Here is a 14,435-nt window from a genome sequence, read left to right as displayed (position 1 = left end):
AACCACCTCATCCTCTGTCGTCCCCTTCTCCTCCCACCTTCAATCCTTCCCAGCATCAGGGTCTTTTCCAACGAGTCAGTTCTCTGCATCAGGTGGCCAAAGTACTGGAGTTTCACCTTCAGCATCAGTCCTTCCAATGAATATTCAGGACTGATTTCCTTTAGGATGGACTGGTTTGATCTACTTGCTGTCCAAGGGACTCTCAAGAGTCTTCTCCAACACCACAGTTCAAGAGCATCAGTTCTTCAGTGCTAGTTTTTTTTTTTTCTTTTAATTTTTATTTTTAAACTTTACATAATTGTATTAGTTTTGCCAAATATCAAAATGAATCCGCCACAGGTATACATGTGTTCCCCATCCTGAACCCTCCTCCCTCCTCCCTCCCTATACCATCCCTCTGGGTCGTCCCAGTGCTCTAGCCCCAAGCATCCAGTATCGTGCATCAAACCTGGACTGGCATCTCATTTCCTACATGATATTTTACATGTTTCAATGTCATTCTCCCAAATCTTCCCACCCTCTCCCTCTCCCACAGAGTCCATAAGACTGATCTATACATCAGTGTCTCTTTTGCTGTCTCGTACACAGGGTTATTGTTACCATCTTTCTAAATCCCAGTGCTAGTTTTTTTTGTGGTCCAACTCTCACATTCATACATGACCACTGGAAAAACAATAGCCTTGACTAGATGGACCTTTGTTGGCAAAGTGATGTCTCTGCTTTTTAATATGCTGTCTAGGTTGGTCATAACTTTCCTTCCAAGGAGCAAGTGTCTTTTAATTTCATGGCTGCAATCACCATCTGCAGTGATTTTGGAGCCCCAAAAAATAAAGTCTGACACTGTTTCCACTGTTTCCCCATCTATTTCCCATGAAGTAATGGGACCAGATATCATGATCTTAGTTTTCTGAATGTTGAGCTTTCAGCCAACTTATTCACTCTCCTCTTTCACTTTCATCAATAGGCTTTTTAGTTCCTCTTCACTTTCTGCCATAAGGGTGGTGTCATCTGCATATCTGAGGTTATTGATATTCCTGGCTTGGAAAATTTTGAGCATTACTTTGCTGGTGTGTGAGATGAGTGCAATTGTGCAGTAGTTTGAGCATTCTATGGCATTGCCTTTCTTTGGGATTGGAATGAAAACTGACCTTTTCCAGTCTTGTGGCCATTGCTGAGTTTTCCAAATTTTCTGGCATGTTGAGTGCAGCACTTTAACAGCATCATCTTTTAGGATTTGAAATAGCTCAACTCGAGTTCCATCACCTCCACTAGCTTTGTTTGTAGTGATGCTTCCTAAGGCCCACTTGACTTCACATTCCAGGATGTCTGGTTCTAGGTGAGTGATCACACCATCGTGATAATCTGGGTTGTGAAACTCTTTTTTGTACAGTTCTTCTGTGTTTTCTTGCCACCTCTTCTTACTATCTTCTGCTTCTGTTAGGTCCATACCATTTCTGTCCTTTATCGAGCCCATCTTTGCATGAAATGTTCCCTTGGTATCTCTAATTTTCTTGAAGAGATCTCTAGTCTTTCCCTTTCTGTTGTTTTCCTCTATTTCTTTGCATTGATCGCTGAGGAAGGCTTTCTTATCTCTCCTTGCTATTCTTTGGAACTCTGCATTCAGATGCTTATATCTTTCCTTTTCCCCTTTACTTTTTGCTTCTCTTCTTTTCACAGCTATTTGTAAGACCTCCTCTGACAGCCATTTTGCTTTTTTGCATTTCTTTTTGATGGGGATGGTCTTGATCCGTCTCCTGTACAATGTCACGAACCTCCGTCCATAGTTCATTAGGCACTCTGTCTTATCAGATCTAGTCCCTTAAATCTATTTCTGTGGTGGATTCATTTTGATATTTGGCAAAACTAATACAATTATGTAAAGTTTAAAAATAAAATAAAATTAATTAAAAAAAATCTATTTCTCACTTCCACTGTATAATCATAGGGATTTGATTTAGGTCATACCTGAATAGTCTAGTGGTTTCCCCTACTTTCTTCAATTTAAGTCTGAATTTGGCAATAAGGAGTTCCCGTATACATATATCCCCTCCCTCTCGAACCTCCCTCCCATCTCTCTCCCCATCCCACCCCTCTAGATTGATACACAGCCCCTGTTTGAGTTTCCTGAGACATACAGCAAGTTCCCATTGGTTATCTATTTTACATAAGTGTAAGTTTCCATGTTTCTCTCTATATACATCTCACCCTCTCCTCCCCTCTCCCTGTGTTATAAGTCTGTTCTCTATGTCTGTTTCTCCATTGCTGCCCTGCAAATAAATTCTTTGGTGCCATCTTTCTAGATTCTGTATATATGCATTAGTATACGATATTTATCTTTCTCTTTCTGACTCACTTCACTCTGTGTAATAGGCTCTAGATTCATCCACCTCATTAGAACTGACTCAAATGGGTTCCTTTTTATGACTGAGTAATATTCCATTGTGTATATGTACCACAACTTCTTTATCCATTACTAATAGCTATTTTAAACCATAAAAGTTTGGGGGTACATATTATACAATCACACATTATCAGAACAACATTTAAGTCTTTTTTGGATTAGCAGCCATTTTATCTTTTTAAGTGCCTTTGCAAAATTGGGCTATGATGTGCTATGCTAATATCATAGGACATTTTAATTTCCAAATCCTTAGAAGGACAGCATCCAATTTCTGTTTTCATATATGATCTACACCCATCAATTAACAACTAAATGTGCATGACAGTCACATAGACAATTAAAATAGACAACATTTGCTCTAGGTATTAATTATTTTAAGTGTGCATAACATTAGAAACTTAGAAGATAATAGAAGAACACATCTGCATTATCACAATATTGATACTTGTAAGCCAAAAATAACAAAAAGCATAAGGGGAATATTAATAAATTTATATTAGTAATACAATAACCCCTTCATAGATCACAGGCTTGTCATGGCAAAAGGGCTTGCACAACTCAGTGAAGCTATGAGCCATACCATGCAGGGCCATAAAGGTTAACGGAGTTTTATCAAGAGAACACACTTTTTTCCACAAACCCAAGAAACAACTCCACACAAGGACATCACCAGGTGGTAAATACCGAAATAAGATTGTTTATATTCTTTGTAGCCAAAGATGGAGAAGCTCTATACATTCTGCAAAAACAAGACCTGGAGCTGACTGCAGCTCAGATCAGCTCATTATTGCAAAATTCAAGCTTAAGCTGAAGAAAGTAGGCAAAATCAGTAGGCCATTCAGGTATGATCTAAATCAAATCCCTTATGATTATATAGTAGAGAAGATGAATAAATTCAAAGGGTTAGATCTGGTGAAAGAAATAATTGCTCAGTCATGTCCAACTCTTTGCAGCCCCATGGACTGTAGCCTCCAACATCCATGGGATTTTCCAAGCAAGAATACTGAAATGGGTTGCCATTTCCTTCTCCAGGGGATCTTCCTGACCCAGGGATCATACCCGGATCTCCCACATTGCAGGCAGACTCTACCATCTGAGCCACCACGGAAGCCTTAGGTCTGGTAGACAGAGTGCTTAAAGATCTATGGATGGAGGTTTATAACACTGTAAAAGAGGTGGTGACCAAAACCATCTCCAAGAAAAAGAAATGCAAGAAGACAAAGTGGTTGTCTGAGGAGGCTTTACAAATAGTGGAGAAAAGAAGAGAAGTGAAAGGCAAGGGAGAAAGGGAAAGATGTATCCAACTGAATGTAGAGATCCAGAGAATAGCAAGGAGAGATAAGAAAGACTTGTTAAGTGAACTATGCAAAGAAATAGAGGAAAACAACAAAATGGGAATGACTAGAGATCTCTTCAAGAAAATTGGAGCTATCAGGGAACATTTAATGCAAGGATGGGCATGATACAGGACAGAAAGAGAAAGGACCTAATAGAAGCAGAAGAGGTTAAGAAGAGTGGCAAGAATACACAGAAGAACTATACACAAAAAAGATTTAATGACCTGGATAACCATGATGGTGTGGTCACTCACCTAGAGCCAGATATCCTGGAGTGTGACGTCAAGTGGCCCTTAAGAAGCATTACTATGAACAAAGCTGGTGGAAGTGATGAAATTCCACATGAGCTATTTAATTTCATAAAAGATGATGACTGTTTAAGTGCTACACAAAATATGTCAGCAAATTTGGAAAACTCAGCAGTGAGCCACAGGACTGGAAAAGGTCAGTTTTCATTCCAGTCCTAAAGAATGTTCAAACTACCATACAATTGTGCTCATTTAACATGCTAGTGTAGTTATGCTCAAAATCCTTCAAGTTAGGTTTCAGCAGTTTGTGAACCAAGAACTTCCAGATGTACAAGTTAGGTTTACAAAAGGCAGAGGAACAAGAGATCAAATTGCCAACATTTATTGGATCATAGAGAAAGGGAGAAAATTCCAGAAATTCTTCTGATTCATTGGCTACACTAAAGCCTTTGACTATGTGGATCACAACAAACTGTGGAACATTCTTAAAGAATTGGGAGTACCAGACCACCTTACCTGTCTTCTAAGAAACCTGTATTCAGGTCAAGAAGCAACAGTTAGAACCAGACATGGAACAATGGACTGGTTCCAAATTGGGAAAGGAGTATGTCAAGGCTGTATATTGTCACCCTGCTTGTTTAACTTATATACAGGGTACATCATGCAAAATGCCAGGCTGGATGATGACAAGCTGGAATCAAGATTTCCAGGAAAAATATTAACAACCTCAGACATGCAGATGATACCACTCTAATAGCAGAAAGTGAAAAGGAACTAAAGGGCATATTAAAAAGCAAATACATTACTTTGCTGACAAAGGTTCATCTAATCAAAGCTATGGTTTTTCCAGTAGTCATGTATGGATGTGAGTTCACTTCAGTTCAGTCACTCAGTCATGTCCAACTCTTTGCAACCTCATGGACTGCAGCACACCAGGCCTTCCTGTCCATCACCAATTCCCGGAGTTTACCCAAACTCATGTCCATTGAGTCAGTGATGCGACCAACCATCTCATCTTCTGTCATCCCCTTCTCTTCCTGCCTTCAATCTTTCCCAGCACAGGGTCTTTTCAAATGAATCAGCTCTTCACATCAGGTGACCAAAGGATTGGAGTTTCAGCTTCAACATCAGTCCTTCCAATGAACACCCAGGACTGATCGTGAGAGTTGCAGTATAAAGAAAGCTGAGCACTGAAGAATTGATGTTTTTGAACTGTGGTGTTGGAGAATACTCTTGAGAGTGCCTTGGATTGCAAGGAGATCAAACCAGTCAATCCTAAAGGAAATAAGTCCTGAATATTCATTGGAAGGACTGATGTTAAAGCTGAAGCTCCAATATTCTGGCCACCTGATGTGAAGAACTGACTCATTGGAAAAGACACTGATGCTGGGAAGGATTGAAGACAGGTGAAGGGGATGACAGAGGATGAGATGGTTGGATGGCATCACCCACTCAACATGAGTTTGAGCAAGCTCTGGGAGTTGGTGATGGACAGGGAAGTCTGGCATGCTTCAGTCCAAGGGGTCACAAGGACTTGGACATGACTGAGTGACTGAACTGAACTGAACTGATGAGGGTGAAAGAGGAGAGTGGAAAAGCTGGCTTGAAACTCAACATTAAAAAAACTAAGATCATGGCATCAGGTCCCATCACGTCACAGAAAATAGAAGAGTTAAAAAGGGGGAAACAGTGACAGATTTTATTTTCTTGGGCTCCAAAATCACTGCAGATGGTGACTACAGCCATGAAATTAAAATCCACTTGCTCCTTGGAAGGGACGCTATGACAAACCTAGACATCATATTAAAAAGCAGAGACATCACTTTGTGACCAAGGTCTGTCTAGTCAAAGCTATAGTTTTTCCAGTAGTCATGTATGTATGTGAGAGTTGGACCATAAAGAATATTGACAGGTGAAGAACTCATGCTTTCTAATTATAGTGCTGGAGAAGACTCCTGAGAGTCCCTTGGACAGCAAGGAGATCAAACCAGTCAATCCTAAAGGATATCAACCCTGAATATCCATCGGAAGGACTGTTGCTGAAGCAGAAACTTTAATACTTTGGCCATCTGATGCAAAGAGCTGACTCGTTGGAAAAGACTCTGATGGTGGTAAAGATTGAGGGCATGAGGACATGGGGGTGGCAGAGGATAAGATGGTTGGATAACATCACCAACTCAATGGACATGAATTTGTGCAAACTCCAGGAGATGGTGAAGAATAGGCCAGCCTGGTATGTTGCAGTCCATGGGGTCACAAAGAGTCAGACACAACTTGATGACTGAACAACAACAACAGTGCAATAAATGTGAAAAGCCAGAAACTGGAAAAAGGTATCTGTAAATATTTGGCAAAACTAATACAATTATGTAAAGTTTAAAAATAAAATAAAATTTAAGAAATTTAAAAAAAGATATCTGTAACATATATTACTAGCAAAAGATTGCTAGAAAATAGATTTTACACGTAAATAAGGAAAAAGAAACAACCTAATTGAATAGTTTTCAAAAGAAAGAAACAGATTTTTCATAGATATAACACAAATGGTCAGTAAACATATTGAAAAGGTATTCAGGCTCATTAATAATTAGATAAATAAACATATACAGACTAAAAGCACAATGAGATGCTATTTAACATTGGCAGAAATTAAGAAGTCTGACAATGCCAAATGTTGCTGAGCATATAAAGAAACCAGAAACTTTCTCTCCTATGGTGAGAGTACCAATTATTAGAACACTGTAAGAGACAACGTGGTATCAGCCAATGAAATGAAGTTGTGTGTACCTTAGGATTCAGTAACTCTCCCTCCAAATATGCACATGTACGGGAAAAGAAGTGAAGAAGAATATTACACAGCAGTATTTATCATAGCAAAGCACCTGGCAACAACCCAAAAGCCCATCCATCAGCAGTGGAACGGATGAATAAATTGTGAAACGCTCAGAGAACAGAGCAATATGGTGTGAAAATGAATGACTTCTTGCTACGTGCAATAACATAATATGGACCAAACAAAATAAGTCACAGAAAAATACAATCTCATTCAATTTACGTATGCATCAAAACATGAGAAACTACACAATATGTGTGTATGTGTGTGTTAGATAATAAAGCAAAGCAAGAATATGATGAGATCTTAGATTAGCATTCAGGGGGCTTCAGAAGTTTTGGTTTTCTATGTCTTACACCATATGTGGTTACATAGAAATTTGTTTTATCATTATTCTGCATATTCTATGAATATTTCACATACATATTTTAATAAAAATGTAATACTTCATAATATACCATTTTCAAAAAGCAACTTAAAGTATTAATCAGCCTGGCCTATGAGTGAGAGCTCAGTCGCATCCAACTCTTTGTGACCCCATGGAGTGAAGCCTGCCAGGGTCCTCTGTTCATATTTCCCAGGCAAGAATACTGGAATGAGTTGCCATTTACTCCTCCAGGGGATCTTCACAATCCAGGGATCGAACCTGCATCTCCTGCATTGGCAGGTGGATTCTTTACCACTGCGCCAGCTGGAAAGCCCTATTAATTAGCAGTGGAGTTGATTAGAAACAGAGCATGAAAAAGAGTAGTCTGAGAGCTTGAGATGTCTCCATCAGTCTATTTGAGATAGGATCTACTCAACTTTTTCACATTTCAACCATATGGTAGAGATCCTATACCTCTAATATCTCTAATTTCTGGTTTATCCCTGTTTATCATGAAACTTTCCAGGCAAAGTGCACACAAGAAGCTTACACATCACTCAGTCCACATGGGTTACGTGGCAGCCTGATAGCAACATTTTCATTCTATGTGGTTTCTATGTCAGGTTTATATTATATACAGTTAGTACGTCACATCCTAACATACTTGGGGCACAGAAAAGATTAATCTTGTGAACCAGCCAAGCTAATAACCAAAGTTTAAACTGATGAATCCATAGGCGAATGCCACATTTTGAAGCTCTTAGGTGTCAGTAAGCTGATCTCTGCAGATGATACCCTGACCTAGAGACCCGATTCCATAGTATTTATTTTTCTTACCTTCACATATGGATCATAAGTCTCTAGAGGATCAAAATACTGTTGTATTACTTTGCCTCATCTTCAGAGAAATACACAGTATTTTGTATATAGTAAATGCTTGATTAATATTTGTTGACTGGTTGATTGACAGAACTGTTGATTACCTATATTCTTTACTGTCAGTATCTATACTACACTTTACAACAATAATAAAAATGCCATCATTGAATACAATGAATGGAACTCCATTTCAACTACTAAGTGCTAGATTACTTGCAAATGTAAAACTATTGCTATTGTCCAACTGAAAATAATTCACTCTTTCAAAATCAGCTTCTTTTCAGTCTTCTGTGAACTTAGATGAGGCATTTTATATGGGTGGGGGCAAGCATCATCAAGTCAATAATGAAAAGTTAAAGCCTGAGAACTCCCCAAAAGAAAATTTCAGCAAGAGTATAATAATAACTAAGGTGATGTCGAAGTGGTTTTTGCATCAGTTGCAGAACCAAACTTAGGAAAGTCTAAGACAAGTGATACTGCAGCAGTCAATCTTATTGTTATTCATTATTTTCATTTTTAGAATTGTACCAGAGAAGGAACCTTTCTAATACATTCAAGAGGGACTATATTTGATTTATCCTCCAAATTATTGTTTGCCTTCTTCATGTTTATGAAAAGAAATGCTGTATTTTTCACATTAGCCAACAGAGAAGCAATCATTTGTATGAATCATCACTGGAAATAGAAATTGTTTCAAGTGCTGGACACATTTGTGGTCTGTAAACATTGAGCACTAATAAGCAGAAGAATTCCAATCATAAAATGATTTTTCTGACTTCTAAGTCATTTTATCCAGAAATGCTCTGGACAGACATCCAATTGTCTGCATGGAACCAAGAGCAGTGATTTCACATTTACACTTCATGGTCTTGAAGCCTGCCTCTCTGTATGTGGGGCATCTTTATTCATACCACAAGATTAAGAAGAGAGAATTTAGCTGGATTTCTAAAAATTAAAAAGAATAAATGTAGGGTGACATCAGCTCTTTAGGCATCCTTGCTCTGTAGACAATGTTGGACATTAAAAACAGCTTTAAAGTCCTGAATACTAGTAGCAGTGCGAACTATGCTTCATTTTTTTACCTCCATGCTAAAATTCCAGCCCTCCTATCAATTTATTTAACCCAATGCAATGGGCTCTACAGTGTGCCTTTGATTTCCGATATAACCACTGCAAGGGGATGAAGGACATAAAGGGCCAGTGAAGGACCATGCGAGTTGAAAGCCAGTTGCTGACTCTGCAGTGGTAGCTTAGAGATCTAAGATTTAAGAGACAGACTCTCTATCTGATCCCTGAGATATTACATATAGCACCCCCCCTCCCCCCCCAAAAAATGGCAGGAGCTTCCCTGGTGGCTCAGTAGTAAAGAATCCGCCTGCCAATGCAGGAGACACAGGTTTGATCCCTGGTCCAGGAAGATCCCATCTAAGATGCCACAGGGCATCTAAGCCTGTGGGCCACAACTATTGAGCCCATCCTCTGGAGCCCAGGAGTCAAAAGTACTGAGTCCACGTGCCATACTACTGAAGGCTGCGCTTTAGAGCCTGTGCTCCACAACAAGAGAAGCCTCCGCAATGAGAAGTCCATGCACCGCACTCCCCGCAACTAGAGAAACACCTGCGCAGCAACTAAGACCCAGCTCAGCCAAAATAAAGAAAGAAAAATTGTTTTAAATGGCAATCACTAATCATTGATCTCACAAGCTATACATTTTAACAAGTATCATAATAACCATGCAGGCTCATGTCAAAAGATTTTCTCACTCAGAAATCTATTCTAACCTAGGGCCCTCTAGTGAGGTCTTTTGGATACAGAAGAATTTCTCCTGAAATTCAGAAGGTGCATTTTATCAAAGTGAAATTGGCTTTATCATTTTCTGTGAGGAAGCATCCTTAAGCAACTAAAGATTTGGTAAAACAACTTCTTGCCCTAATTTACCTCAAACCTCTGCTTCTCAGTTGGTGTCAATTATAAATTAATGATTCCTTTCTTAATCACTACATCATCTTTTCAATGGAAGACAGGATGCTCATATTTGAGAAGGACCATGTCTCTTCATGAAGACCTGTAAGAGTTCATGAGGCAACCTGATGCAGGACATTGATCTATTAGACATCTTTCAACTCTTTTCCTAAGGAAATAGACTTTGAAACTCTTAATAATGGGTTTTTCATTTGACATTCGTGTGTATGAATTTAATGGAGACCAAAATTCCATCAAGAAAGGGGCATTACTGCAATGGAATTATAAACATAGTTTTAAAATAGTTGGGTATATAGTAGCTTCTCAGTGACTTGAAAAATATGATAAGAAATAAGTCTGTTCTCTGGATAGGGAATATAGAAAGGATGACTTTGTCACTTAACAGTCATGTGGACTTGGGAGAATTGATCAACTTACATGAGCTTTACAGGGAAGCCCAGCATGCTGCAGTCCATGGGGTCACAGAGTCAGACACAACTGAGAGAATGAACAACAACAACAAATTCCTCACTGGAAAAAATAGTGAGAAATCATTGTTCTGCCTACACATGGTATGTATGTTTGTGTGCTACAAAGCACTATGTATGTTAGAAATGTATCAATGTCTGTAAACAATACTTATGTTCAAATGATACTGATGTTCATAAGAAACATCTCTTTGTTTACATCTATTTAGAATCTTTAAACATGTAGTATCATATAGACCAAATACTGTGTATTGATCCTTATGATGTTATAGGAAGGGTCAGAATCTTCTCATTTCTCTGATGAGTACAAAATGAGGGTGCCACATGCCTTAACCAGCTGTGATTTAGTGAATTAGAACCATAGGTGGATTTGACTTCAGGATTCCATTGCATTGCAAATATGACCTTTTTCAAACTCCAGAGACTTACTCTCCTTGAAAGTGGAATTGTCCAAGGGACAGAGTGAAAACATGAATTTTAGCAGTCAATAGATGCTAAGAACTGAGATTAAGAACCCAAAACACACAGTCAGCTATGATTTCATAAGACTTTCAAGAGTATTCTATATTTTATATAGCAATATTATCATCCATATTTTATATATTATGACAGTGAAGCTCAAATGACTTGCCTAAGGTCATGTAACTGATCAGTGTTAGAGGTGGTACCTAAATTAAGGACATCCGGTTCATAGTCTCCTACTTGTATTTTCATTTCATGCTATAGACCCCCGAGCCACTGAGCTGGCTTTTCTTTCAAATAATTATATTCTCAACTTGTTAATCCCTTAACAAGTAATTTTTGACAGAATGATACATATTTAAGTATATTGGTTTTTTCAAGCAGCACTTTTGGGTGCTTTCAAAAAACTACATTCTAATCACCATCGATACCATTATGATTCCTGTCATTAACATTGAATGGATGGATATACTATGGTAGGAAAAAAACCAGAGGCCCTCCCCTCCCCCATCCATTACAAAGCTCACTGAGAAAATGAAAGTTGCTCAGTCGTGTCCGACTCTTTCTGACCCTATGGACTATACAAGTCCATGGAATTTTCCAGGCCAGAATACTGGAGTGGGTAGCCTTTCCCTTCTCCAGGGGATCTTCCTAACTCAGGGATCGAACCCAGGTCTCCCACATCACAGGCAGATTCTTTACCAGCTGAGCTATCAGGGAAGCCCCACAAAGCTCATTATCTAAGCAATAATTGTACACATGTATACATGCAATGGTGACAAGCTCTTTGAATCAAAGTTGCTGAGTAGTAAAGAAATCTGTAATAGGGAGAGTTGACAGAGTCATGCAGGTTAGGAAAGCCCTTCTTGAGGAAATGACATTTGAAAAGAGATTTGAGAAATAAGATATGCAAAAAAGACAAAATGAGAGGCATGAGCACTCTCTGGGATTATGCAAAATGGCAAATGTGAGGGACTAAAAAAAGACCAATATGGTTAGAAGAGAAGGAATAAGATGAAGGACAATGTGCTGCTGCTGCTGCTGCTGCAAGTCGCTTCAGTCGTGTCCGACTCTGTGCGACCCCATAGACGGCAGCCCACTAGGCTCCCCCGTCTCTGGGATTCTCCAGGCAAGAACACTGGAGTGGGTTGCCATTTCCTTCTCCAATGCATGAAAGGGAAAAGTGAAAGTGAAGTCACTCAGTCATGTCTGACTCTTAGCGACCCCATGGACTGCAGCCTACCAGGCTCTTCCATCCATGGAATTTTCCAGGCAAGACTACTGGAGTGGGGTGCCATTGCCTTCTCCGGAAGGACAATGTAGGCATGGGCCAGACCATGTGGCACTTTCAGATCACGTTAAGTACTTTACTTGTTCTGCCCAAATATCAATAGAGAGTCATCATGTTAATCAGAGGGCATGACATAATCAGATTTTGATTTCTGAATAATTGTTCTGGCTGCAGTGTAATAATGAAGTGGTGGAGGATCTGCTGTTGGTGCGGGTAGAGAAGTAAGGTAACTATTGCTGCAATCCAAGCAAGAGATAGGATAGCTCTACTAGGGTCATGGAGGCTGAGACAGAAAGAAGTGGACAGACTTGGTAAATATTTGAGAGAGAAAATCAATAGGGCTAGGTAAAGACTGAATACGGTAGGTGATGGAGAGAGAGTCTTAGAGTTGATGCCTTAGCTTTTGTTTGGTGATAATGAAATAGGAGCAGCAGAACAGAAACAGGATTTGAAGGAAGTATTAAAACCTTGGTTTGGACATGTGGACTTTATGGAACCTTTGAGACATTCAATGGGAATTGTTTAGGAAGAAGTTGGATGTGTAGGTCTGCATGAAAGTGAAAGTGAAAGTGAAGTCGCTCAGTCGTGTCCGAGTCTTTGAGACCCCATGGACTGTAGCCTACCGGGCTCCTCCGTCCATGGGATTCTCCAGGCAAGAATACTGGAGTGGGTTGCCATTTCCTTCTCCAGGGGATCTTCCCAACCCAGGGATCGAACCCAGGTCTCCTGCATTGCAGGCAGACGCTTTAACCTCTTAGCCAATATATTTGTGTGTCATCTGCATAAAAGGAAAATGCAAATTATAGATGTATATAGTATTGTCTAAGAGAGTGTAGAATGAGAAGATGAGAGGACCTAGAATACAAACTTTAGAAAATCCAACTAATATAACCCAGGAGGATGAGGAAACGCTTGCCAAGGAGACAATACACTAGGCAAGCCAGGGGTGTACTGTGTCACAGGGTCTAGAGAAGAAAGCCATTGAAGACAACAGAATGGTGGCTGCTAGGGGTGGAGGACAGGGAGAAATGAGGAGCTGCTAATCACTGGGTATAGTTTCAGTGATAATAAGATGAATAAGTTCTAGAGATGCACTGTATAGTTCTGAGCCTACAGTTAAGAACATTGTACTTTACACTAAAAAATCTGTTGAGAGAATAAATTTCAAGCAAAGAGCTCTTTCCACAATGAAATAAATATAAATTTAAATAAAAGAAGGGAAAAGAGATGTTAAGTGCCATGGAAATGTCAAGCAAGATGACAACAGAAAAAATACCCTTCAGCCTTAGTTACAAGGAATTCATTGGCAAACTCAGGGAGAGCCGTTTCTATAGATTGACAGAGCTGGAATCCAAATTGAGGAGAGCTGAGAAGTATAATGAGGAGGTTACATTAGGTCTTCTCCAAAGTTCCCTCCAACTCTAAAATAATATATACTTTGATTTCATGCTGCTAGCCAGAGTCTCCCTTTGTCACAGGTTTCCCTACTCACTCTACTCTCGGTTACTAACATTGAAAGAAATGACTGGCAAAGACTTTATTACTTGAAGCATCATTACAACCTCAAAAGCTTTTTGGATAAATAATTTTCCTATACTTTTACATATATAGTTTCGCTTTTGGAAAGAATCTTGAGCACAAAAAAAATCTTGTATGATTTTTCCATAGCACCAACTGAAGAAATATATTTCCAGGAATTGATTTTATTTTTTGGGTCAGGACTGCAGGGATAAAATCAGGTCTAGAGTTTCCATGTGGATGAATTTGGAAGTGAACAGATTCAAACTGCAGTCCAGGGATGTCTCACTTTACACTAGACTGTTTTTCTTTTAAACTGAATCAGTTTTTCTGGGTTTTGTGAGTTAAGAAAACACTTTCAAAGAACTGATTTTGTATGTAAACAGAATGCTTGCGCACTGCTGCTTTTCATCTAAAGAAAGGTCCTATATTCTCACTGTCTTGGTGAGATAGAAATCTGATAAAGGGCATACATAACATTGCCACTCAAAGTGTGATCAGTGGGGCCAGCACCATCAACATCAGCCAGGAACTTGTTAGAAATGCAGAATCTCAGGCACCACCTCAGACCTACCAGATCAGAATATGCATTTCAATAAGACCATCGTGATTTATGTTAAGATTAAAAGGTAAAAAGAATGTGCATTTT

Source organism: Bos indicus, chromosome X, assembly GCF_029378745.1.
Source record: "Bos indicus isolate NIAB-ARS_2022 breed Sahiwal x Tharparkar chromosome X, NIAB-ARS_B.indTharparkar_mat_pri_1.0, whole genome shotgun sequence".
NCBI lineage: Eukaryota > Metazoa > Chordata > Mammalia > Artiodactyla > Bovidae > Bos > Bos indicus.
The sequence above is the reverse complement of the archived record's forward strand: the minus strand, read 5'-3'. Positions refer to the sequence as shown.